We start from the raw sequence: 25,871 nt of genomic DNA, 5'->3' as shown, positions 1-25,871 counted from the left end.
CAATTTCAATAGTCGGTGTTCATTGATTCTTTGGAAATTGATCTTGCTTCTTTTTTCAAATCCAGTTTTCTTGTTTTTTTCATGTTCTTTGAGATAATATTTACACAGAACAATCTTTTTATAGCAGTCCTATTTACCAGCATCACAAGTCCTTGTTGCAGAATTTCATACTACAATGGAATTGGGGCAATTTAACACCACTGACTGACAGTTTGATGAAACAAAGAAAGCAATGAGTCAAGAACAGTAAACAACTCATAAGCTGCAACCTCAATACTGATTCAATGGACAACTCAGGATGGTTCAGAACCTCTCAACATAACCAAACTGTGGCATTGTCTGTTTTCCAAATCAAATATGCAACTTGTAACCGATTGCTTTCCTTGCAAAACTGTTTATAATCATCAGATTTATCTTCTAAATGCCAAATAGAAGTCTTAAAATGTGGAAATCAGTCTTCACACTCTTAGTGCTTTACATTGATCCGTATGTAATATTCCATCGTCATTTATATGTTTAACAATGGAAGATTAGACTTCAGATTCACACAGTAAGCAAGTAGTCAATACTCTACAGCAGGACTACCGTTTCTTCAGTTATAGCAATTTGAGATACTTAATTATTTTCAGAACACAGGTAATGAACAAGTTCTGCCTCTACAGACATCCTTAAGTTGATTTTGCTCTAAGTAAGAAGAGTTACAAAATTCAGTCAACTGTATCTCCACGGTATTTTAATGAATGATATCAAAAGCATATTAGACTGTTATGAAAGAACAATTACTTGAAATGAAGGGAGAGAGGAACTTCAACAATTATGATTTTATGAGAACTCATTGGCATGTAGGGTGGATAAGCATTCTTAATCCTGGAATGTCCCGTAAATACATTTTGTGGTATGAAAGAACGTTAAATGTCAATTCATCATTCTGATTTAAAAAAGAATGCTAGGTTAACATATTCCTTAAAATAATGCAATTTTGGAGATGCATGTGCAATACATGGTGGAAGTGAGCAGTAGGTCAGCACTGGCTGTCAAGCAGGTGAGTAAGTGGGCTGAGGAATGTTACAAGGAGTTTAATTTGGATAAGTGGGAAGACAAATGAGGGTAGGACTTTTACAGTGAATGGAAGGTCCCTGGCGAATGTTGTAGAACATAGCGACCAATAATTTCAAGTGCATGTTTCCTTGGAAGTAGCACACCAGGCTAAAGTCAAAGTAAAATTTATTATCAAAGTGCGTATATGTTTCATTTTCTTGTAGGCATTTACAAGAACATAAAGAAATACAATAGGATTTATGAAAAACTATACATAAATAAACTCCGACAAATAGCCAATGTTCAAAAGGAGACAAATTGCACTTATATAACAGACTGAGATCATGAGTTGCAAAGGGTCCTTGAAAGTGAGTCCACAGTTTGTAGAATCAGCTCAGAGTTTGTAGTGAGTGAAGTTATTCACATCAGCTCAGGAGTCTGATGGATGTAGGACAATAACTGTTCCTGAACCTGGTGGCATGGGACATAAGGTGAGAATCAGGGGCAAAGAGACAATTTTGAATGAGTTTGGAGATGACATCAGATGCACAACAACTCTGGCAGGGCTTGCAAGACATAACATCCTACAAAGCGAAACCCAATAGCATGAATGGCAGCAATGCTTCACTATCAGAATCAGAATCAGAGGCAGGTTTATTATCATTGGCACCTGAGGTGAAATTTGTTAACTTTATAGCCGCAGTTCAATGCAATACATAATGTAGAAGAAATAAATAAAATAATAATATTAAATAAGTAAATCTTATTCAGTCTACTTTATACAGAATACGTATATTGAATAGATTAAAAATCGTGCAATAAAAAGAACGATATATTAAAAAAAAGTGAGGTAATATCCAAGGGTTCAATGTCCATTGAGGAATCAGATGGCAGAGGGGAAAAAGCTGCACTATCAGATGAACTCAACACCTTCTATGCCCGCTTTGAAAGGGAGAATGCAACTCCACCTGTGAAAATCCCTGCTGCACCTGATGACCCTGTGATCTCCGGCTCTGAGGCTGATGTAAAGTTGTCCTTAAAGAGAGTGAACCCTCGCAAGGAGAAAGGTCCTGATGGAGTACCTGGTAACGCTCTGAAAAACTGTGCCAACCAGCTGGCGAGAGTATTCAAGGACATTTTCAACCTCTCATTGCTATGGGCAGAAATTCCCACTTGCTTCAACAAGGCAATAATTATACCAGTGCCTAAGAAGAATAATGTGAGCTGCCTTACTGACTATTGCGCGGTAGCACTCACATCTAAATGATGAAATGCTTTGAGAGGTTGTCATGACTAGACTGAACTCCTGCCTCAGCGAGGACATGGACCCATTGCAATTTTCCTATCGCCACAATAGGTCAACAGCAGACGCAATCTCAATGGCTCTCCACATGGCTTTAGACCACCTGGACAACACAAACACCTACGTCAGGATACTGTTCACGGACTATAGTTCAGCACTTAATACCATCATTCCCACAATCCTGATTGAGGAGTTGCAGAATTTCTGCAACTGGGCCTCTGTACCTCCCTCTGCAATTGGATCCTCGACTTCCCAACTGGAAGACCACAATCTGTGCGGATTGGTGATAACATATCCTCCTCGCTGACAATCAACACTAGTGCACCTCAGGGGTGTGTGCTTAGCCCACTGCTCTACTACATGAATGTGTGGCTAGGCATAGCTCAAATACCAACCATCAATTTGCTGACGATACAACCATTATTGGTAGAATCTTAGGTGGTGACGAGAGGGCGTACAGGAGTGAGATGCCAACTAGTGGAGTGGTGCCACAGCAACAACCTGACACTCAGTGTCAGTAAGACAAAAGAGCTTATCGTGGACTTCCAGAAGGGTAACACATACCAATCCTCATAGAGGGATCAGAAGTGGAGAGAGTGAGCAGCTTCAAGTTCCTGGGTGTCAAGATCTCTGAGGATCTAACCTGGTCCCAACATATCGATGTAGTTATAAAGAAGACAAGACAGCGACTATACTTTATTAGGATTTTGAAGAGATATGGTATGTCAACAAATACACTCAAAAATTTCTATAGATGTACCATGAAGAGCATTCTGACAGGCTGCATCACTGTCTGGTACAGGGAGAGAGGCTACTGCACAGGGCCGAAAGAAGCTGCAGAGGATTGTAAATCTAGTCAGCTCCATCTTGAGTACTAGCCTACAAAGTACCCAGGACATCTTTAGGGAGCGATGACTCAAAAAGGCAGTGTCCTATTAAGGACCTCCAGCACCAGGGCATGCTCTTTTCTCACCGTTACCATCAGGTAGGAGGTACAGAAGCCTGAAGGCACACACTCAGCGATTCAGGAACAGCTTCTTCCCCTCTGCCATCCAATTCCTGAATGGACTTTGAACCCTTAGACACTACCTCACTTTTTTAATATATAGTATTTCTGTTTTTTGCAGGATTTTTAATCTATTCAATGTACGTATTCTGTATAAAATTTACTGAATAAGATTTACTTATTTATTATTATTATTATTATTATTTTCTCTTCTAGATTATGTATTGCATTGAACTGCTGCTGCTATGTTAACAAATTTCACATTACATGCTGGTGATAATAAACCTGATTCTGATTCTGATTCTGATATTCTGAAGACCAACGGTCACAAAAATGATGACTATACGTCTGAAATGTGGGGATTACATCAGGATTGAGAGGAATGCCTGGCAAATGTAGGCTCCTTTTCCCGGAATTTCTATTCTTTGACTGTTGATGGAGGGTCAGGGAAACATAGTGAGCATGCTCACAGGTATCTAGTTCACATGCTTGTCAATTGAACCAATAAGAGTATTTGCCAGTTAATACAGATTCTCTCTGTGTGTAATTGATCATTATTGTTGACAGTTAATACCTGTAACAGAATTAAGCAGGAAGCAATGGCTTGGACAAGGATGGAGGGTGGAGGGGTTGGGTCGGGGTGTTGGGGTTAGTCTGTAAAATGATAATGATCTGTGTTATGAATGAATGCTTCAAAGTGTATAGAGTGTTCTGATAGTTTGATGGTGTTAAATTGATTAAAATGGATTTAAGTTGCCAGTAAATTCAATGCATAAATATTACATTACAATAAGAGAAATATAAAAATTAATTCCAAGATGACATTTCAGTAGGAGGATAAATGTAAACAATAGGAATCTTGTTTCCTCAACTTACATTGGTTTTGGAGTCAGTTTACTACTTTAAAATCATTGACACAAATTGATTATAATTTGAGATGCAATAATTACACTGTATCAGTGATCACAGAACTTATTTTAATTGTATTCTTGTGAGAAATTAAATAGTAAGGTACCCCTGCCAAAAGTGATATACTTGCCTTTGAGGTGTCATAGTATTGGTTTCTTACTAATCATCCCTGGTGAACTAGAGAGAAAAGGGACATGTTTGTTGACAATCTGGGAGACGGCTTATTCTATTGTACACAAGCCCAGAATTTACTTTGTTTCAGGGCCCAAGTGAAGAGAGAGGCTCTTTGGTTTAAATATAAGCAAATATGGATTTTGCTTGATAGAGAATTTTTAACAGGCTCTCTTCCATAGTTCTTTCTTCTGACTTTTCTGTATTTTTCAGCTTGACTTGCCTATGAGATGCATGTGAGAGGGAGGTTAAGGGAGGTAAGAGAATCTGTGGACAGCAAACTATCATGTCAAGGTTAATATTAAGAGAGCCTGTGCTGCTTCAGTTCACATTCCAGTGTAATGCAACTGATGCAGCTCTGATTTTCTATCTGCTGACCGGCGATTTTTAAGATGTAACTACTGGAAATCTGCAGTGTGTCATTGCTTCTGTTCACTTATCCATTTACTGCTTGAAGAATCTGGTGGTTTATAGCCTGAGGTAAACTCTAGCAATTTTATTTCAGCATCTTCCGAAGTCGAGGAAGAGCCTGCGAAGAAATGTGATATAACCAGTAAACCAAGATACTGTAATAACTTTTTCACTTCAATTTCCAGACACGCTCTAAGTTAGCTAGATTTTGTCAGTCAAAGAACACTGTGCCCAGGGCAGCAATAGCTGTGGCCTGAGATGAGATGCCAAGAAAGATATCTGCGGCATAAATCAGAAAGCATTCCAGCAGCACAGAGAATAAAGCCACAGTCTCTCTGCTCCAGCAACAAGAGGTTGATCTTAACCTGCGGCCTCAAACACAAGACAATCTGCAGATGCTGGAAATCCAAAGCAACACACACAAAATGCTGGAGGAGCTCGGTAGGCCAGGCGGCATCTATGGAAAAGAGCAAGCAGTCGACATTTCGGGCTGAGACCCTTCATCAAGTCCCAATGAGGGGTCTTGATCGGAAACGTCGACTGTTTTCTCCTTTCCAAGGACGCTGCCTGGCCTTCTGAGTTTATCTAGCGTTTTGTGTGGGTGCTGTCTGTGTGAACTCTGCCTATTCCCTTGGTTATAAGTATAGGCAGAACCATAATTTCAACTGGAATTGCTATTTTAGAAGAGACTAAGTTATGGAATATGCATTAGTCCTTGGAAATAGAAATACAGCTTCCTTGAATTATACAACATAATGGGTGCAAAAAATGGACCACATTTCAACATCTGTTGAAATGCAGATGTTTATGATAAATACTTAACGAAAGTGTCCCATATATTCATTGGGCTTAATTCAAGGTTATTCTTTTAAACAATTGATGTTTACTCTTGGCATTGTAATTATGTGTGTGGCTTCATAAGCTCCACTGAAGATAGAAGAACATGATAAACCTCACAGCAGTGTAATTATTAAAAACATGCATTTCATTTCTCCTAATTTGGGAATGACATCAATCATCCTGAATGTCATGAAAAATGATTTGACAACTACCTTGACACTTACATGTCCTCAACCTCAAAATGATGCCAGAGAAAAATGTGACTTGAGTTTTATCATTATCGTTTGGATTGTGACTCCTGCACTACTTTGACAATGTATCACTAAGAGTTAAAGTTTGGGATATACTGAGCTTTTATGAATAAAGAATGGTATACTGAATTTATGAACGCCACATTATGCTTTCATTCATCATAGTCAATATGTGCAAGTAATTTGCTAACAAAATTAAAATAATTACAGGAATGCTAATCAGGTGATCGAGATTTCAGGCATAATTATGTGTTCTTCCTTTACAGTGAGGTAGCAATTAGAGACCAGATCAGGTAAATTTCAAAAATTTCAAAAGCATAACTTTTGATAACAGGCAAGTTCTAGAGTTAATGAGAAGTGGCGAAGTTGCCTCATGGCAGAATAATCTTACAGATGTAGCCTCAAACAATTGTCAGGTTCATTATTGTCATTTGAAATATTTTATAATTTCAGCAATATGCTGAGCATATTATTGAATCAATAGGCCTCAATGGCTGAAAATGGGTGCAACACTGCTGAATTTATGTGGCATGTTGTTACATAAAGTCAAACTGTCACTAGCAATTTATCCAGTATTTATCAAGCCTCAATTTAAACAGCAGAACTGGAGTGATTCCATGGGTGAACAGAAACTGAATTATTAGTCAGAAAAACTTGTGCTAAGCAGCCATGTATAGCTGCCAACTTCCAGCTTTGCAATTTAGGGATCAGATTGAGTGTGGCTGAGGAACAAAAAGCTGAACTTCCACGCAGCTGATGGCTGCTGTCAAGTCCAGTGCAGTCTAGCAGCAGAACACCAAATGCCAGACTGGGAAATCTGCCAGAGTAAATTGCTATAGGTAAGATCTGGTACAGGTTCAGTGACCGCTCTCATTTCAGTGAGCAGAGTGGCTGGAAGGGCAAAGGAAATGTCAAAGGTAATTAGTATTTTGTGACTTTATTGAGTTAGTTTAAAAGCAGTTAATTGTTTGGAGTGTTTTTCTTTCTTTAGTATAAATTATGTTTTAAAGAAATGCCCATTTTACTTTTTCTGATAGTATACAGTATTTAATTCTTAGTAGCCCCTGAATGTTTGTGAATGTCACAGATGTCCAAGTTATCTGAGAGCTTTAATACCTGACTCAGACTGAAAGTATTATTTACTTGGCTGCCAGGACATTTTTGTGGGATTTATCATCAGAAGGACTGGAGTTACTCAGGGCCAGTGTTTCATTATCAGAACCAGCTTCTTCGTGGAAGTTTCCACTGGGAGACCTACTCTAGTGAAGAATAAGTTGACGACCCACAACGTGTGCAGTGAACTGCTATGCAGGCATTTCAGGCCATCCATTAAGCCACATGGTTTAGCAAAACTCTGTTTAATTATACACCCATTGGCAGTTGACATTAAGCGGGTAGCAAAGGGAGTCAAATCTTTCAGAATCAGAGAGATTTCCAAACAGTTTGAAGCTGGCACATATTGTAATCATATTTATGAAAAATGTATAGGACATAGCAGAAAATTATAGACCTTTAATTACAGACTGTCAGTTGTAACTGATAATTTCTGATAGCAGGTCCACTATAGCAGGTAAGTTTTGGCAAATATTTTGAAATCACAATCTACTGAGCAGGTCAGTAAAAATTTTTAAGTTTTACGTGGAAATTTCCAAATTTAAAAATTTTCAAAGGAGATCAGAATTTAAGTAAATGGGTTGTTGTAGATGTCGTATAAGTACATTTGTAGAAATCAATTGATTAATTATCACAAGTGATTGGCTATGAAAATGAACATAGATTAAGGCCAGAGGTGTATCGTTGAACCAAGGACTCCATGCAAAAATTTGAATGGATTTATTTTAGCTTAGTTGATAATGTATCCCAGGGAGTCTACTGGAGAGCATTTTCATTCATTTAATTTGATGGAAAAAAGAATGGTATTAAAGTTTATGGATGCCACTAAATCAGGGGTCACTTCAGTGGAAAATGAGCAAGGAGGCTTAGGAGGTAAGCAGGGAGGGTAGGTAATAGTTCCAGATTAATAGTTATGTTCAAAGTAGCCTACTATAAAATGTGAGAGTGAGAGGAGTTCCTGTATATCCTCAAAGGCATTTTATTTTAAGAAACTAAACACAGAGGGACTTAAGCTACAGTGCTTTAAAGAGGAAGTGCTCGTATAAAGGCTTCTCAAATGGAATAGGGATTTAAATGTTGAACTGTTGCAGTTGAAAGGACATCTACTAAATTTGGACAAAGATATTACACCAAAGTTCCAGTATAATGGTATTGGATTTGCTAACTAGGAAGTTCTAAACTCAAATGAAGATCAAATGAAGACTTTAAGCCCTATCGGATATAATTACCAATGAGTACTCTCACTAAAGGGAGATTATACTGTAACTATCCAATCTCCAAAGACTAGTTCACTTTCCTGTTTATTCTCCACCAGGAGTTCAGCTGCCAATACCCACTTTTCAAGTGGTGGATCCCCTCTCCCTACCAAAAAGAAGATACTTGTAGCTAACAAAGTAGCTTAAAACACAGTTCATTTATTTCCAATGATACACATTTAAATCCACACAACACCCTCAAACACACAACACATTTAAAACTCAGAGGCTTTCTGTCTTGTCTTGAATTATTGAATTATTATCTTTAATCTTGAAACACTATGAAACATTTCCAAATTACAAACTATTTCCAATACATAAACCATAAAGCATTTCTTAAATTCAAAGGATTTCCAAAACATGGGCACAATCCCTATATATTGAAAAGGCATTCCAACAAGTTGCAGACAAACAAATCATCTGTCACTAAAACCAAAATTAGAGGAATGGATTCTCGTTCACCCCATGTTTCTTTCATGGCTTCTTGATGTTCTTTACCCCATTTTGCGGCCGGCTGGTGGCACAATGGCATCAGCGCTGGACTCCGGAGCGAAGGCTCTCGAGTTCAGATCCAAGTCAGGCCACCCCCTGAGCACGCTTTCCATCCGTGCCGGGTTGAGCATCGAGCTAGCCATTCGGCCTCGTAAAAAAAAGGGTCGTGTCAGGAACGTTCATATCATGACCCAGTTAATCCAAAAGGAGACCAATCTTGACACCACGTGCCAGACAAGAATGACTGACTGTCTGGTGCGACATGCTAAAAAAAATATTAAAAATTTCGAATACATTTTTCTATATTCAGACCCTTTTCCCCCACCTGGATGACTTCACACTCATATGGTATTTCTTCAGACATCCTTTTAGCACAAAAGGTTTAAAAGTTTTTTCAAAAACACAAACCTCAACTAAGGCTGTAAATATTGTGAAGTTAATTTTCTTGAGCAAATTAGTTATTGATATGGCAAGTTATATTATCCATCTGTTCTGCAAGCTTCCTTGAACTGAGCAACTTGTCTGTTTGAAGCAACACAAATTAAGAAACCCATTGTCTTATACTACATGTCCAAAAGCAGTAAAGCAGATGCAGTGACTAGTATCTGCCACAACACAGAGTGTTTGCAAAATAGCAAATACAGAGCTTGTTTGCAAAGATGTGTTTTAACTTCAAGTTGATTACTGCTTTCCAATTACATTTAGGAACTGAAAACTGACTTCCATTTATGACCAGAAAGCAATATAGTTGGAAGTTTTCTTACATCTATTTTTAATCTTACAAATGGCAGACGTTATTTAGAAAACAAGTTTAGCAAGCATGAGAAAGAAGCAAATATCTAGAATATCCAACACACTAGTATTAAATAAATTGCATACACTTTACTACAGGATCATGGTGGAAACATGGAAAGTGTAAATAAAATTATGGGCATTGTGAAGCTTTCTTAAGAAGAAAGATTTAAAATTATTGATGCTTTTGTCACTGAAATGGAGAAAGTCTAATAAAGATGTTTCAGGATGAATGCCTTTCGGAGTAAATGCAAAAAGATTGTCAAATTGGTAAAAAGGAAGATTAAATTATGGATTAACACTAAAATAAATGTAATATTAAATCGAAAGATATCCTATTATACAGAGATTAGTTTGGATTTGGACTGTTTTTCAATTAGTAAGCTGAGATAAATATCTCTAGAGATGTCTTCTCTGTAGATTGAGCTGTGAAGTAACTTAAAGACTGACTCTTGATCTCTGGCTCTCCCTCATGTCTTGCATTCTCTTCTTTTGTAAGGCGTAAAAAATTAGACACATGAATAAGGGTAATAGTATGTGTTACACACAAGAATGGAGAATCTTTGTCTATGAGGGATTTGACATTTCATAGGACTGAAGTTCAATGCCAATGGTGGCCGAATGAATACGAATGTAAGAAGTGCACAGATAGAGAGGAGTAGTGCACTGCAAGGTGAGACACATGACATATAATGTTGAAGTAGAATTAAGTGAGGCTAGAGTAGGTCAGAATGTTGGTGAATGTACCATTGTCATAACTTATCCACATCTAATGGAGTAGTTAAACAGCTTCCAGCATATGGATTCCAGGATTTCCAGTTACATGTGATTTAAGTCACCAGTCACTCTTTATCTCCTTTTAGTAGATTGAATAGCTCCTGTGTAACTTTGAGCAATGACTCACTGAATCTTGGGAAGCTTTGAAATAATGTGCACACAGCCAACTCCAGAATTCATCTCCTCTAATTGGTGGATCTGAAATTGTGTTTGCGCTGTTATGATGACTGCTTAGGCTGATTAATTGTGAAATCCTAAAATAATACAGTCATGGCATGACTGAGTGTAAATAGACCCTGGAAAACAGTGAGGCTTTGTTTATTTAAATGAACAGTCCAACACTCCCACTTGGCACTTCACATTCTAATATCCAAAACTCCAGCTCCCGGCATCACTTAGCCCGAGAATAAAATTTGTATGAAAAGCATAAATTATTAGTAACAAAACTTTTAAAAGGATACAAGGAAAATGAAGCAACATGAATGGCTTGCACTGTTCTATAATTATTATCTGGAATTAATACTTCCAACATTTCTGCCAAACTTTCACTAAGACGACATAATGTGCTGAGATCTCAACTAGAGTTTTCCATATGTACCAATAAGATACAATCTCCTAAGGGTATATTATAAGCTACAAGAAAAAGAATGAGGTCTGTTCCACTCAATGCCTTTGGGGTGCTGGTTCTACATTGTTAAATTATTTTAGTATCCAGGAAAGGAGGAACATATCTTCAGACAAGGCTAATTATTACACTTTCTTTTATCCTTACATCATTTAATTTTATGTACACTTTTTTTCATTGCAGAGACAGAAGATAAAATTTTTTAAATTCCTGCGTTATTATCTCGTAAATCATATTTTCTATACAGAAGACAATAACTCTTTTGGAACAATAATTAAAATCTTTGATACTACTAAAACAAACATAGTCTTAGACAGGTACATCATAGAAATAGGCCCATCGAATCCATGGCGACAACATTTAAACAACCTGCTCCTATCAACATGCACCAGGACCATTGCCCTCCCACTCCCGTACTATCCATGTACACATTCAAACTTCTCTTAAATGTTGACATAGAGATTGCATGCACCACTTGTGCTGGCAGCTTTTCCCACATTCTCATGACCATCTGAGTGAAGAAGTTTCCCTTCATGTTCTCATTAAACTTCTGACCTTTCACTCTTAATCTATGACCTCTGATTGTAGTCGCACACATTGTCAGTGGAAAAAGCCTGTTTGCATTTGCCCTATCTATACCCCTCATAATTTTGTATACCTTTATCAAATCTCTTCTAAATCTTTTATGTTCTAAAGTTGATGATCCTAACCTATTCAATCTTTCCTTGTAACTCAGATCCTCCAGACCTGGCAACATCCTTGTAAATCTTCTTTGTACTCTTTCAAGTTTGTTTACAACTGCACACAATACTCCAAATTACGCATCAACAATGTCTTATTCAACTTCAAAATAATATCTCATCTCCTGTACTCAATGCATTGATTTATGAAGGTCAATGTGCCAAAACCTTTCTGTACGACCTTATTTACTTGTGAAGCCACTTTTAACAAATTATGGACCTGTATTCCCAGATCCCTTTCTTTTACTACATTCCTCACAGCCCTGCCATTCACTGTGTAAGACCTACTCTGGTTGGTCCTACCGAAGTGCAAAACCTCACATTTCTCTGCATTAAATTCCATCTGCCATTTTTAAGCCCATTCTTCCAGCTGATGCAAAACCCTCTGCAAGCCATGATAGCTGTCCTCACTGTCCACTATACCTCCAAACTTGGTGTCAACCACAAATTGCTGATCCAGTTAACCACATTATCATCCATATCCTTAATACAGATGACAAACAACGATGGACCCAGCATCATTCCCTGTGACACACCATTAGTCACAGGCTTCCAGTCAGATGGGCAACTACCTAGTACCACTCTCTGGCTTCTCTCATGAAGCCAATGCCTAATCCAATTTACTACCTCATCTTGAATGCTGAGCGACTGGACCTTCTTGACCAGCCTCCTCCCATGCAGAACCTTGTCAAATGCCTCACTAAAGTCCATGTAGACAACATCCATTGTCTTGTCTTCATCTACATTCCTGGTAACTTCCTTGAAAACTCTATAAGATTAGTTAGACATGACCTACCATGCACAAAGCCATGTTGATTATTCTTAAGTAGTCCATGTCTATCCAAATACTTATATACGCAGGCCCTTACAATATCTTTCAACAACTCTCCCACAACTGATTTCAGACTTACCAGCCTATAGTTGAACTGGAGCGGGACTAATATCCTAGCAGGAAGATTTGTTAATGCTGTAAAGTGAGGTTTAAACTAGAGTTGTAGGGGGATGGGAACCAGAGTGTCAGAATAGTTAGTGGAGAGGTTGTGGAAGCAGATGTTGGTAAGACCTCAGACAAAGTTAAGAACCAAAAGTATGAGCATGGTGCACCTAGTGTTCTGTGCTGCATCTATTTCAATTCAAGAAGTATCGTAAGAAAGGCAGATGTTAGTGATGGAGATGAGGTAGCTGGTTTACAAACAGAGGCAGTGTGTAGTCAGGAGAGGCTGTCGACAGCAAAATTGCAGTTAACAGGATGAGGTGCAACTTGAAAAGCAGAGAAAATTGAAGAGGGTGAATACAGCATTGAAGGTGTTATACTTGAAAGCGTGCAGTAAACAGTATAAGGTAGAAGAACTTGTAGTAAAGTTGTAGATTGGCATGTATGATGTTGTAGGCATCACTGAATCATTGCTGAAAGAAGGTTATAGCTGGGAGCTTAACAGCCAAATATCAAGCAGGAAAGCAGAAGGGTGTGGTTGCTCTGTTGGGAACAAATGAAATCATTAGAAAGAGGTGATATAAGGTGTTGAATGATTGTGGATATAATTGAATTGAATTGACTTTATTACTTACATCCTTCACATATATGAGGAGTAAAAACCTTTACTTAGGACACAGCCCTGGGGGGGGGGGGGGCTCCTGTGTTGAGGGTCTGAATGTGCAATGTGCAAATTATAGTAATTTGTAATAAATAGTATGTACAGTAAGATATAGAACAGAACAGTCAATATAGCTTAGAAATACAATTGTGTCAGTGGGAATTAATCAGTCTGATGACCTGGTGGAAGAAGTTGTCCCGGAGACTATTGGTCTTGGCTTTAATGCTGGCGGTATCATTTTCCGAATGGTAGCAGCTGGAACAGTTTGGGGTTGGGATGACTCAGGTGTCCAATGATCCTTTGGGCCCTTTTTACACACCTGTCTCTATAAATGTCCTGAATAGTGGGAAGTTCACATCTACAGATGTGATGGCTGTCTGCACCACTCTCTGCAGAGTCCTGTGATTGAGGGAAGTACAGTTCCCATACCAGGCAGTAATACAGCCAGTCAGGATGCTCTCAATTGTGCCCCTGTAGGAAGTCCTTAGGATTTAGGGACTCGTGCTGAACTTCTTCAACTGTTTGAGGTGGAAGAAGTGCTGTTGTGCTTTTCTCACCACACAGCTGGTATGTATAGATCAAGTTAGATCCTCGGTGATGTGTATGCCAAGGAATTTAAAGCTGTTCACCCTCTCAACCCCAGATCCACTAATGTCAATAGGGGTGAGCCTGCCTCCATTCCTCCTGTAGTCCACAACCAGCTCCTTTGTTTTTGTGACATTGAGGAAGAGGTTGTTTGCTTGACTCCGCTGTGTCAGGGTGATGACTTCTTCTCTGTAGGTTGCCTCATTGTTATTTGAGATTAGGCCAATCAATGTAGCAAATTTAATTAGCATATTGGAGCTGTGTGTGGTGACACAGTCACAGGAGTAAAGGAGGGTCTTAGGACACAGCCATGGGGGGCTCCTGTGTTGAGGGTCAGAGATGAGGGAGCCAACTCTTACCACCTGCTGGCAATTTGAGAGGAAGTCCAGGATCCAGCTGCAGAAGGCAGGGTGAAGGCCAAGGTCTCTGACCTTCTTCTCAAGCCTGGAAGGGATTATGGTGCTGAAGGCTGAACAACTTTCTCACATAAGCATCCCTCCTCTCCAGATGTGTAAGGACGGTGTGTAGAGCTGTGGCTGTTGTGTCATCTGTCAATTGGTTGTGTCGGTAGGCAAATTGAGGGAGTCCAGTGTGGGTGGTAGCATGTTGCAGATGTAGTCCTTGACCAGCCTCTCAAAACATTTGCTTATTATTGAGGTGAGTGTGACAGGACACCAGTCATTCAGACATGTTTCCTTGGTCTTTTTAGGTACAGGAACAATGGTGGATGTTTTGAAGCGGGGGGCACTCTACGCTGGGAGAGCGAGAGATTAAAAATGTCTGCAAATGCACCTGCCAGTTGAGTCATGCACACACAGCCTCAGAGATGACCAAGGTGTGGGTCTTAGATAGAGCTAAGAAACTGCAAGTGTTAAAAGACCCTGACTGGAGTTGCATACAGAACCCATACAGTAGTAAGGATGAGGTCTACAAATTACAATAGGAGATTGAAAATGCATGCTATGGGCAATGTTACAATAGTCATAGGGGATTTCAATATGCAGGTAGATTGGAAAAATCAGGTTGGTTTTGGATTCTAAGTGGGGCCATGAGGTGACTTTTCAGACCTGCTGATGTTTGAGCCCACCAGAGGATCAGCTATTCCAGATTGGGTGCTGTGCAATGAACCAAAATTGATTAGGGAGCTTAAGGTAAAACAACCCTTCGGGGAAGTGATCATAATAGGATCAAATTCACCCTGAAATTTAAACTATATAATCTTCCTAGTTCTGGACTCACTAGCATGTGGCAAGGGTAGCAGTCTTGAGATCACAACCCTGAAGGTCCTGCACTTTAACTTTGCACCTAACACCCTGAACTCCCTATGCCAAACTTGTCCTACCCCTGTCAGTCCTGATGAGGGGTTTCAGCCTGAATCAGTGACTGTTTACTCTTTTCTACAAATTCTACCTGGCCTGCTGAGTTCCTTCAGCATATTGTGTGTGTTGCTTGGATTTCCAGCATCTGCAGATTTTCTCTTTTTGTGCTATAGTATCTGACAATATCATTCTCACCCAAAGAACCTCCTGTCCATTCTCCTAACTAATGAATCCTCTATAGAACATAGAACATAGAATAGTACAGCAGCACAGTACAGGCCCTTCGACCCACAATGTTGTGCCGACCCTCAAACCCTGCCTCCCATATAAGCCCCACCTTAGATTCCTCCATATACCTGTCTAGTAGTCTCTTAAACTTCACTAGTGTATCTGCCTCCACCACTGACTCAGGCAGTGCATTCCACACACCAACCACTCTCTGAGTAAAAAACGTTCCTCTAATATCCCCTTTGAACTTCTCACCCCTTACCTTAAAGCCAGGTCCTCTTGTATTGAGCAGTGGTGCCCTGGGGAAGAGGCGCTGGCTATCCACTCTATCTATTCGTCTTATTATCTTGTACACCTCTATCATGTCTCCTCTCGTCCTCCTTCTCTCCAAAGAGTAAAGCCCTAGCTCCCTTAATCTCTGATCATAATGCATACTTTCTAAACCAGGCAGCATCCTGGTAAATCTCCTCTGTACCCTTTCCAATGCTTCCACATCCTTCCTATAGTGAGGTGACCAGAACTGGACACAGTACTCCAAGTGTGGCCTAACCAGAGTTTTATAGAGCTGCATCATTACATCGCGACTCTTAAACTCTATCCCTCGACTTATGAAAGCTAACACCCCATAAGCTTTCTTAACTACCCTATCCACCTGTGAGGCAACTTTCAGGGATCTGTGGACATGTACCCCGAGACCCCTCTGCTCCTTCACACTATCAAGTATCCTGCCATTTACTTTGTACTCTGCCTTGGAGTTTGTCCTTCCAAAGTGTACCACCTCAAACTTCTCTGGGTTGAACTCCATCTGCCACTTCTCAGCCCACTTCTGCATCCTATCAATGCCTCTCTGCAATCTTTTACAATCCTCTACACTATCTACAACACCACCAACCTTTCTGTCGTCTGTAAACTTGCCAACCCACCCTTCTAACCCCACATCCAGGTCGTTAATAAAAATCACGAAAAGTAGAGGTCCCAGAACAGATCCTTGTGGGACACCACTAGTCACAATCCTCCAATCTGAATGTACTCCCTCCACCACCACCCTCTGCCTTCTGCAGGCAAGCCAATTCTGAATCCACCTGGCCAAACTTCCCTGGATCCCATGCCTTCTAACTTTCTGAATAAGCCTACCATGTGGAACCTTGTCAAATGCCTTACTAAAATCCATATAGATCATATCCACTGCACTACCCTCATCTATATGCCTGGTCACCTCCTCAAAGAACTCTATCAGGCTTGTTAGACATGATCTGCCCTTCACAAAGCCATGCTGACTGTCCCTGATCAGACCATGTTTCTCTAAATGCCTATAGATCCTATCTAAGAATCTTTTCCAACAGCTTTCCCACCACAGATGTAAGGCTCACTGGTCTATAATTACCCGGACTATCCCTACTACCTTTTTTGAACAAGGGAACAACATTCACCTCCCTCCAATCCTCCGGTACCATTCCCGTGGACAATGAGGACATAAAGATCCTAGCCAGAGGCTCAGCAATCTCTTCTCTCACCTCATGGAACAGCCTGAGGAATATTCCATCAGGCCCCGGGGACTTATCTGTCCTAATGTATTTTAACAACTCCAACACCTCCTCTCCCTTAATATCAACATGCTCCAGAACATCAACCTCACTCATATTGTCCTCACCATCATCAAGTTCCCTCTCATTGGTGAATACTGAAGAGAAGTATTCATTGAGGACCTCGCTCACTTCCACAGCCTCCAGGCACATCTTCCCACTTTTATCTCTAATCGGTCCTACCTTCACTCCTGTCATTCTTTTTTTCTTCACATAATTGAAGAATGCCTTGGGGTTTTCCTTTACCCTACTTGCCAAGGCCTTCTCATGCCCCCTTCTTGCTCTTCTCAGCCCTTTCTTAAGCTCCTTTCTTGCTTCCCTATATTCCTCAATAGACCCATCTGGTCCTTGCTTCCTAAACCTCATGTATGCTGCCTTCTTCCACCTGACTAGATTTTCCACCTCACTTGTCACCCATGGTTCCTTCACCCTACCATTCTTTATCTTCCTCACTGGGACAAATTTATCCCTTACATCCAGCAAGAGATCTCTAAACACTGACCACATGTCCATAGTGCATTTCCCTGCAAAAACATCATCCCAATTCACACCCGCAAGTTCTAGCCTTATAGCCTCATAATTTGCCTTTCCCCAATTAAAAATTTTCCTGTCCTCTTTGATTCTATCCTTTTCCATGATCATGTTAAAGGCCAGGGAGCGGTGGTCACTGTCCCCTAGATGCTCACCCACTGAGAGATGTGTGACCTGACCTGGTTCATTACCTAGTACTAGATCTAGTATGGCATTCCCCCGGTTGGCCTGTCCACATACTGTGACAGGAATCCATCCTGGTCACACTTAACAAACTCTGCCCCATCTAAACCCTTGGATCTAATCAGGTGCCAATCAATATTAGGGAAGTTAAAGTCACCCATGATAACAACCCTGTTATTTTTGCACCTTTCCAAAATCTGCCTCCCAATCTGCTCCTCTGTATCTCTGCTGCTACCAGGGGGCCTATAGAATACCCCCAGTAGAGTAACTGCTCCCTTCCTGTTCCTGATTTCCACCTATATTGACTCAAAAGAGGATCCTGCTACATTACCCACCCTTTCTGTAGCTGTAATAGTATCCCTGACCAGTAATGCCACCCCTCCTCCCCTTTTTCCGCCCTCTCTATCCCTTTTAAAGCACTGAAATCCAGGAATATTGAGAATCCATTCCTGCCCTGGTGTCAGCCAAGTCTCTGTAATGGCCACTACATCATAATTCCATGTATGTATGAAGCTCTCAGTTCATCACCTTTGTTCCTGATGCTTCTTGCATTGAGGTACACACATTTCAGCCCTTCTACCTTACTGTCTTTACACCGTTTATTCTGCTTCTCTTTCCTCAAAGCCTCTCTATATGTTAGATCTGGCTTTACTCCATGCACTTCTTTCACTGCTCTATCACTCTGGGTCCCATCCCCCTTGCAAATTAGTTTAAACCCTCCCGAACCATGCTAGCAAACCTACCTGCAAGGATATTGCTCCCCCTCGAGTTCAGGTGCAACCCATCCAATCTGTACAGGTCTCACCTTCCCCAGAATAGATCCTAATGATCTAAAAATCTAAAATCCTGCTCCCTGCACCAACTCCTCAGCCATGCATTCAACTGCCATCTCCTCCAATTCTTACCATCACTGTCACGTAGCACTGGCAGCAATCCTGGGAATGTCACCCTTGAGGTCCTGTTCTTCAGCCTTCTGCCTAATTCCCGAAACTCACACTTCAGGACCTCATCCCTCTTCCTGCCTATGTCGTTGGTCCCAACATGTATCACGACTTCTGGTTGCTTTCCCTCTCGTACCAGGATGTCGTGCACCTGGTCAGAGACATCCCGGACCCTGGCACCCGGGAGGCAACAAACCATGCGGGTGTCCTTCTCACGTCCACAAAATCTCCTGTCTGCTCCCCTGACTATAGAGTCTCCAATGACGACAGCTCTCCTCTTCTCCGTCCCACCCTTCTGCACCACAGGGTCAGACTCAGTGCCGGAGGCCCTGCCACCGTGGCTCACACCTGGTCGGTTGTCCCCGCCAACAGTATCCAGGATGGTAAACTTACTATTCAGGGGAATGGCTACAGGGGTGCTCTGCACTACCTGTCTGCTCACCTTCGCTTTCCCCCCTCCGACTGTAACCCAACGACCTGCTTCCGACAGCTTAGGTGTGACAACCTTCCTGTAGCTCTCATCTATGACTGCCTCATTCTCCCTTATGAGTCGAAGGTCATCCAGCTGCTGCTCCAGATTCCTTACACGGTCTTCCAGATTACCCAGCCATATGCATTTCTGGCAGATGTGACTCTGCGGGAGAGGGGTGTTCCTCCAAGACTGCCACATCTCACATGAGAGGCACATCACCGTCTCAGGAGACATTGTAAAAATTAACTGCGAGCTAGCTTGTCCTCTGCCTCTTCTCGTCGAAGCCTCTCGAGTCAAAGCCTCAAATCTCCACTCCTTCACTGGCCCACTCACTCACAGGCCGCTTTCCATATCACCATAGCAAGTCTCTCCTCCCCTATTCCCTTCTGAATCACAGAGGCAGACTCAGTGCCAGAGACCCAAACGCTGTGACTTTCTTCTGTTAGGCCATCAACCTCCCCCCACCCCCCAACAGTATCCAAAGTGGCATACCTGTTGTTGAGGAGGGCGGTCACAGGGTACTCTGCATTGGCTGTTTAACCCCTTTCCCCTTCCTGACTGTCACCTAGTTTCCTGTGTCCTGCACCTTGGGTGTAACTCCCTCTCTATATGTCCTATAACCCCTTCAGCCTCTCGAATGTTCCAGAGTTTATTCAGTTCCAGCTCCAGCTCCTTATCATGGAATGTTAGAAGCTGCAGTTGGATGCACTTCTCGCAGTTGTGGTTATCAGGGACACTGGAGATCTCCCTGCCTTCCCACATCCCACAAGAGGAGCATTCAGCTATGTTGCCTGGCATCTCTCCTGTCCTAACTGAGCAGATGTAAAGAAGGGAAAGGAAAAATGTCTTTACCTCGAGCTTTTTTTTAATGCTTTCTTTCCAACTGAAGCCTCTCTTCGCTGAAGCCTCGAAGAGCTAAAGCCTCACTACACAAGCAAGCATTTACAAAATTGTACCCAAACTCTCATCAGACTTATCACTAAATGGTACTTTTTATGTTAAATCTACACATTCTGCCTAATATGCAGAGATCAGGAAACATAAAAGCATGAGTTCAGAAACATATTTCTCCAGCCAATTCAACCAGAGTTGATCTGTATTATAACTCCATTTTCCTGCCTGGACTCATCTTCTTTTATACACTTATGCAACAAAATGTTATTGGTGTTAGTTTGTAAATGTTTTATTGATCTGGCCTCAATAGAAATCTGGAGGAAGCATTTCCTGACTTTTGCTGTTCCCGATGTGAGAGTTGGTATTAAATGGTGTTGTTAAGTTTATTCCCCTTTACTCTGAACTCTCTCAACAGAGGCAATTGTAATCTCTGCCAAAGGAAAACGAGGACTGCCTACAGCACAAAGAAGCTATTGGGTACAGTGTGGGTTGGTAAAAATATTGCAGCCTATTTGGAATCTCTCAAAACAGGAAACCTAAGAGACTTGCAGGACAAGTGAGTTTTGCCTTAAATTCTAAAATCCCACTTTAGCTTTGAAATTCTCTTATCTGATTGAATTTAAGCTAGTTCTTATTCTCATTCTTTTCTGAGTGTATTTCCTGAGAAACAGGTCAAGTTGCTCAGTGTATCTCATTCCGTTATGTGGGGAGGTGCCCAGCCATGTGCCACATTCAACACAGTTTTGGATAGCATTCACCTCTGGGCTGTGTAGATGCAAAGAGTTTTAAGGAAGTTTGCTGCCTTACTTGTTCCTTGTCCTTCAATGCCTGGATCCACTTGCAGGTGTGTGTGTTTTCTTAAGTTTTTAAATTGCCAGCACACCCTCAAGGTCCCAATCTATATACCTCAATTCTTACACTCCCCACTTCCCACCCTACCCCTCCACTTGAAGCTTCAATCTTCTTGAGACTTTAGTCCACAGAGATTATGAACCATGATCTACAACCTGCCTGGATTCAGAGTGTGTCATTTTGTTCACAAAATGAGCAAAACTAGCTCTAATGCACACAGTACCTTGGATCTTGTATGCAATACAATTACAGGTCGACTTTCACTAATCCGGCACCATTGGGACCTGAGGAGTGCCAGATTAGTGAAAATGCCAAATTACAGAAGGATCACATTAAGCATAATCAGTGTCGGACTATTGAAGGAACCGGATTACAGGTATTTGGATTAGTGAAGGTCGACCTGTATTTATTTTGTTAGTTTATTTATTTATAAGTATAGCATAGTAACAGGCCCCTCCAGCCCAACGAACCTGCACCACCTAATGACACCCATGTGACTAATTAACCTACTAACCTGTACGTGGTAGGAACACAGGAAGAAACCGGAGCACACAGAGGAAACCCTCATTGTCACAGGCAGAATGAATAAACTCTTCACCAACAGTGTCGGAATTGAACCTGGGTCATAGCATTTATTAACTATTATGCTTCTGTGTCACCCATCTGTTAGCCTCCTGCATGGCATTGCCCTGCTGAGTTGGAGAACAATTTGTAAGCCCTATCTTTAACTAAGGAGAATGGGTGAAAATGTGAGATTGAGTGGAATTAGATTAAATGGAAGTAAGTCAGCTCAGTGACTGCTGACCTCTGTGGCATTGAAAATCTTCTTCAGCATGGGGCTTGAAAGAAGTTTCTCTAACCACTTTAAGTGTGTCATCTGGAGTATGAACACAGATAGATTGAGTTTCTTTTTGGGATAGATCCTATCATGGGGGAAGAGTGACAGGCTGCCACACATAGTTCCATTTAGCAGCCCAATGATTAATGGAAGACATGACGTGATACCATATTCTGGTGTAGTGAGCTACAGAGTATCCAACAACAAATCCACCTCCAGCTTATCAAATATATATTAAATACTTTAAGGGCAAACACGCTTAACTAGCCTGAAATTAAATGCAAGTATTGTTACAATTTTGCAGTAAAACTTACAACACATTAAAGCAACTTATGTGCTAGAATATCAGGAAGGTCTTGAAATTCATTTACGTCTAAAACAGTCACGTAAAGGCCTGGGGACTAGGTTTTGAGTGGAGGGGTGGGGAAGGTGACTGCATTTCAGGTTATATATCATAAGTCAGCTGCTTACCCATTATCATGACTCAACTGTACAGATAAATTTATTCTTAGGGTGGACATCCGAAGGTCATATATCAAGTGCTCTCTCATATTACTTAAAGGCATTTAGGGCCTCTTAAGGGACAGTGAAAGCTAAAGCTTCAAAGGTTCAAAGGTTCATTTATCATCAAAGTATTTATGCATTATACAACTCTGAGATTTGTCTTCTCCAGATAGCCAGAAAACAAAGTAAACCATGGAAGTCATTGAAAGAAAGACCTCAACCCCACCCCCACCCACACTCAAAAAAAAGGGACAAAAACTCACAAACCCCAAATCCCCAACCCCCTCCCTCGCACACAAAAAACTAACAGATTGCATAGACAATGGCAACAAGGACATCAAACCCCAAATCCCCAACCCTCAACTTGCCAATTGGCAACGAGAAAGAAAGGGCAAAAATACAGAAAACTAAAGGATTCCAATATGAACTACAGACCACAGTCCCACACATAAACCTCAGAATTCTGATAACATCCTCTGACAGCATCAAGGAGAGCAACCACTCGAACACTACAGCCTTCTGAGGAGAGCAACCTCTCCAATACAGTGACCTTCTGAGGAAACAACCACTCCAATACAGTGACCTTCTGAGGAAACAACCACTCCAATACAGTGACCTTCTGAGGAAACAACCACTCCAATACAGCGACCTTCTGAGGAAACAACCACTCCAATACAGCGACCTTCTGAGGAAACAACCACTCCAATACAGTGACCTTCTGAGGAAACAACCACTCCAATACAGCGGCCTTCCGAGGAGAGCAACCTCTCCATTACAGTGACCTTCTGAGGGGAGAGACCACTCCAATACAGTGACCTTCTGAGGGCAGAGACCACTCCAATGCAGTGACCTTCTGCGGGGAGAGACCACTCCAATACAGTGACCTTCTGAGGGGAGAGACCACTCCAATACAGTGACCCTCTGAGGGGAGAGACCACTCCAATACAGCGACCTTCTGAGGAGAGTGACCACTCCAACACAGCGACCATCTAAGGGGAGTGACCACTCCAATACAGTGACCTTCTGAGGGGAGAGACCACTCCAATACAGTGACCTTCTGAGGAGAGTGACCAGTCCAATACAGCGACCTTCTGAGGGAAGTGAGCACTCCAACACAGCGGCCGTCTGAGGGGAGTGACCACTCCAATACAGCAACCTTCCGAGAGGTGTTACCACTCCAATACAGTGACCTTCTGAGGGGAGAGACCACTCCAATATAGTGACCTTCCGAGGAGAGTGACCACTTCAATACAGTGACCATCCGAGGAGAGTGACCACTCCAATACAGTGACCTTCTGAGGGGAGTGACCACTCCAATACAGTGACCTTCCGAGGAGAGTGACCACTCCAATACAGCGAACTTCCGAGGGGAGTGACCACTCCAATACAGCGACCTTCTGAGGGGAGTCACCACTCCAATACAGCGTCCTTCTGAGGGGAGTGACCACTCCAATACAGCGACCTTCTGCGACCTTCTGAGGGGAGTGACCACTCCAATACAGCGACCTTCTGAGGGGAGTGACCACTTCAATACAGTGACCTTCTGAAGGGAGTGACCACTGCAACACAGCAGCCTTCCGACGAAAACAACCACTCCAACACAGTGACCACACCAATACGCTGGCCTTCTGAGGAGAGCGACCACTTGATTTCCTCCACATTTGCCTTGATGTTTCAACCTTCCCTGCTCCCCGTCTCTGAGCTTCCCCTCATGGAGGAACTCACTTCCTGGAATTATTGCAGAGGCAGCAGAGCACTAGATCACTCAATTGATCTCCAAAGTGTAAGTCACAGGCTCCAACAGTTACAAAAACACCTTTAAGATAAATAGAAGATGTAGAAAAAGTGAAATAGCTGTAAGCAAATAGGAAATCCTCACAACACTCTCAAGGTACTATGTTACTACCTTGGATTACATGCTGACAGGTCATGGGCAGAGGATGGAGATCTCCTTCATTCACTTCAAGAAACCTGTTAGATCACAGTTCTGATGCCAGTGGAATGAGTTTGCTGAAGAGGTCCATGCCAGGAACTTACCTCCAAATACGTTTCCATAATGCTAAAAGAATTCACTCCTAACTTGAATTACCTGACTAATTTACACCATCCATCTCACATGATTTTCCAAACTCTCCCTTTCATCCTGCAGGAAAGGTCTGCCAAAGAAATTAGACAGCTTGTAGATAAAACTTTCTAATCCACTAATAAAATAATTTTCTTATTGTAGATATGGATAGGTTATGACAATGTTATGATGTCGCACGACCTCTTCATACCTTAATTATTTTCTCCTTAATCACATACATCTAACTGCACACAATAAAATAAAAATAGCTGACACCTTCACTAGATAATGCTATCCATTTTCACCACTTTAAACGCTATTCCACGTCCCACCCCATTAAACTTAGCCGTTGAAAACACAAACTTTTCTCTTCCAATAATGGAGTCACTTCTGCCAGGTTTTCTGATGGTACACAGCCAAACATTTTGACTTTCAGCATTTGTACTATGTATACTCCAGAGACATGGCAGGCGAAAGGGTCTTCTCTTGTAGAGAAACAAGAGAAAGAAGAACAGATATTCGGAGTTGATGGTAAAACACTATGTTTGCCAATGTACAATATCCAAACCAGCCCAGATGACTCAGGTGTTGACCTGAGAGGAACAGCTGACTGAACAAGGCTGATGGATATACAGCAAGATGCACTGGGCAGTCTGTTGGTGAAGTTGCACACAAATATACAGAGAATAGATGAGTCCAGCTTTATTTGCTTAAAGGTTCACACAGAGTATAGAGATTAATCTGCCCAACATGAGCTCAGTGATCATCCCCATCATTATGATAATCACCAGCATTAAGTGCCCCTGCTAATAGCTGTCATTTCAGGCAGATGTGTCAGTCAGAATTTGAGGATTTCATATCAGTTCGATGGTTTGAAGTACTATAGGGTGCTAAGGCACACTGTCAGGAAGCCTTGACTCTGGTGAGGGCAAGTAATGCATCAGTTGCTCCATTACTCACTCATCCATTGCCGTCCTCTCTACCACTCCATCAGAACATTGTGTTCCTCATGACTAGTAGCTGCAAACATTCTCAATGGAAATTCAACCAACTCCCAAATTGTCCTGGGAGTTATCATAACTCTCGGTGATAAGAAGTGGGGAGCTATACAAAAGTCATATATAATTATTTCTGTTTTCCCTTAAATATGGAATTGAGTTAACATATTCCTCAGAGAGGAAACATTGGAGTAGATCACCCAAACTATAATTTTCACTGTTAGTACTGTTGGTGAGGCCCTTGTTTGTTTGTAAAAGGTTGCCTTGATGATCTGAGGAAATAAAATGATGCAAATGCACTGGATAATATACTGACTGCATGGTTCCTGCCAGGCAGCCAGTATTGCCATATTTTCAAATGCATTTCAGAATGCAAAGAACTTACCAGAAATTTATGTTAATTACAACCATCTCCATCTACGATAGATTTTATCCAGGGTGACTTCTTGAGGATGTGAAAGGTGATTACTTCCCAAGTAGAGTAGATACTTCACAATGTCATTTGTAAGATTTGCTTTAACCTCAGTTGTTATCGTTGTTAGGTCGCATCTGGAATTTC

The 25,871-nt window shown here is 41.4% G+C and overlaps 1 pseudogene; it reads right to left on the bottom strand.

The window, feature by feature from the left end:
- Nucleotides 1–25,871, bottom strand: part of LOC140198685 (eukaryotic translation initiation factor 4E transporter-like) — an 88,302-nt pseudogene that overhangs the window by 43,950 nt on the left and 18,481 nt on the right.

The sequence above is a fragment of the Mobula birostris genome, chromosome 6, assembly GCF_030028105.1.
Source record: "Mobula birostris isolate sMobBir1 chromosome 6, sMobBir1.hap1, whole genome shotgun sequence".
In the NCBI taxonomy this organism is placed as follows: domain Eukaryota; kingdom Metazoa; phylum Chordata; class Chondrichthyes; order Myliobatiformes; family Myliobatidae; genus Mobula; species Mobula birostris.
This window is presented reverse-complemented; position numbering and strand designations above follow the sequence as displayed.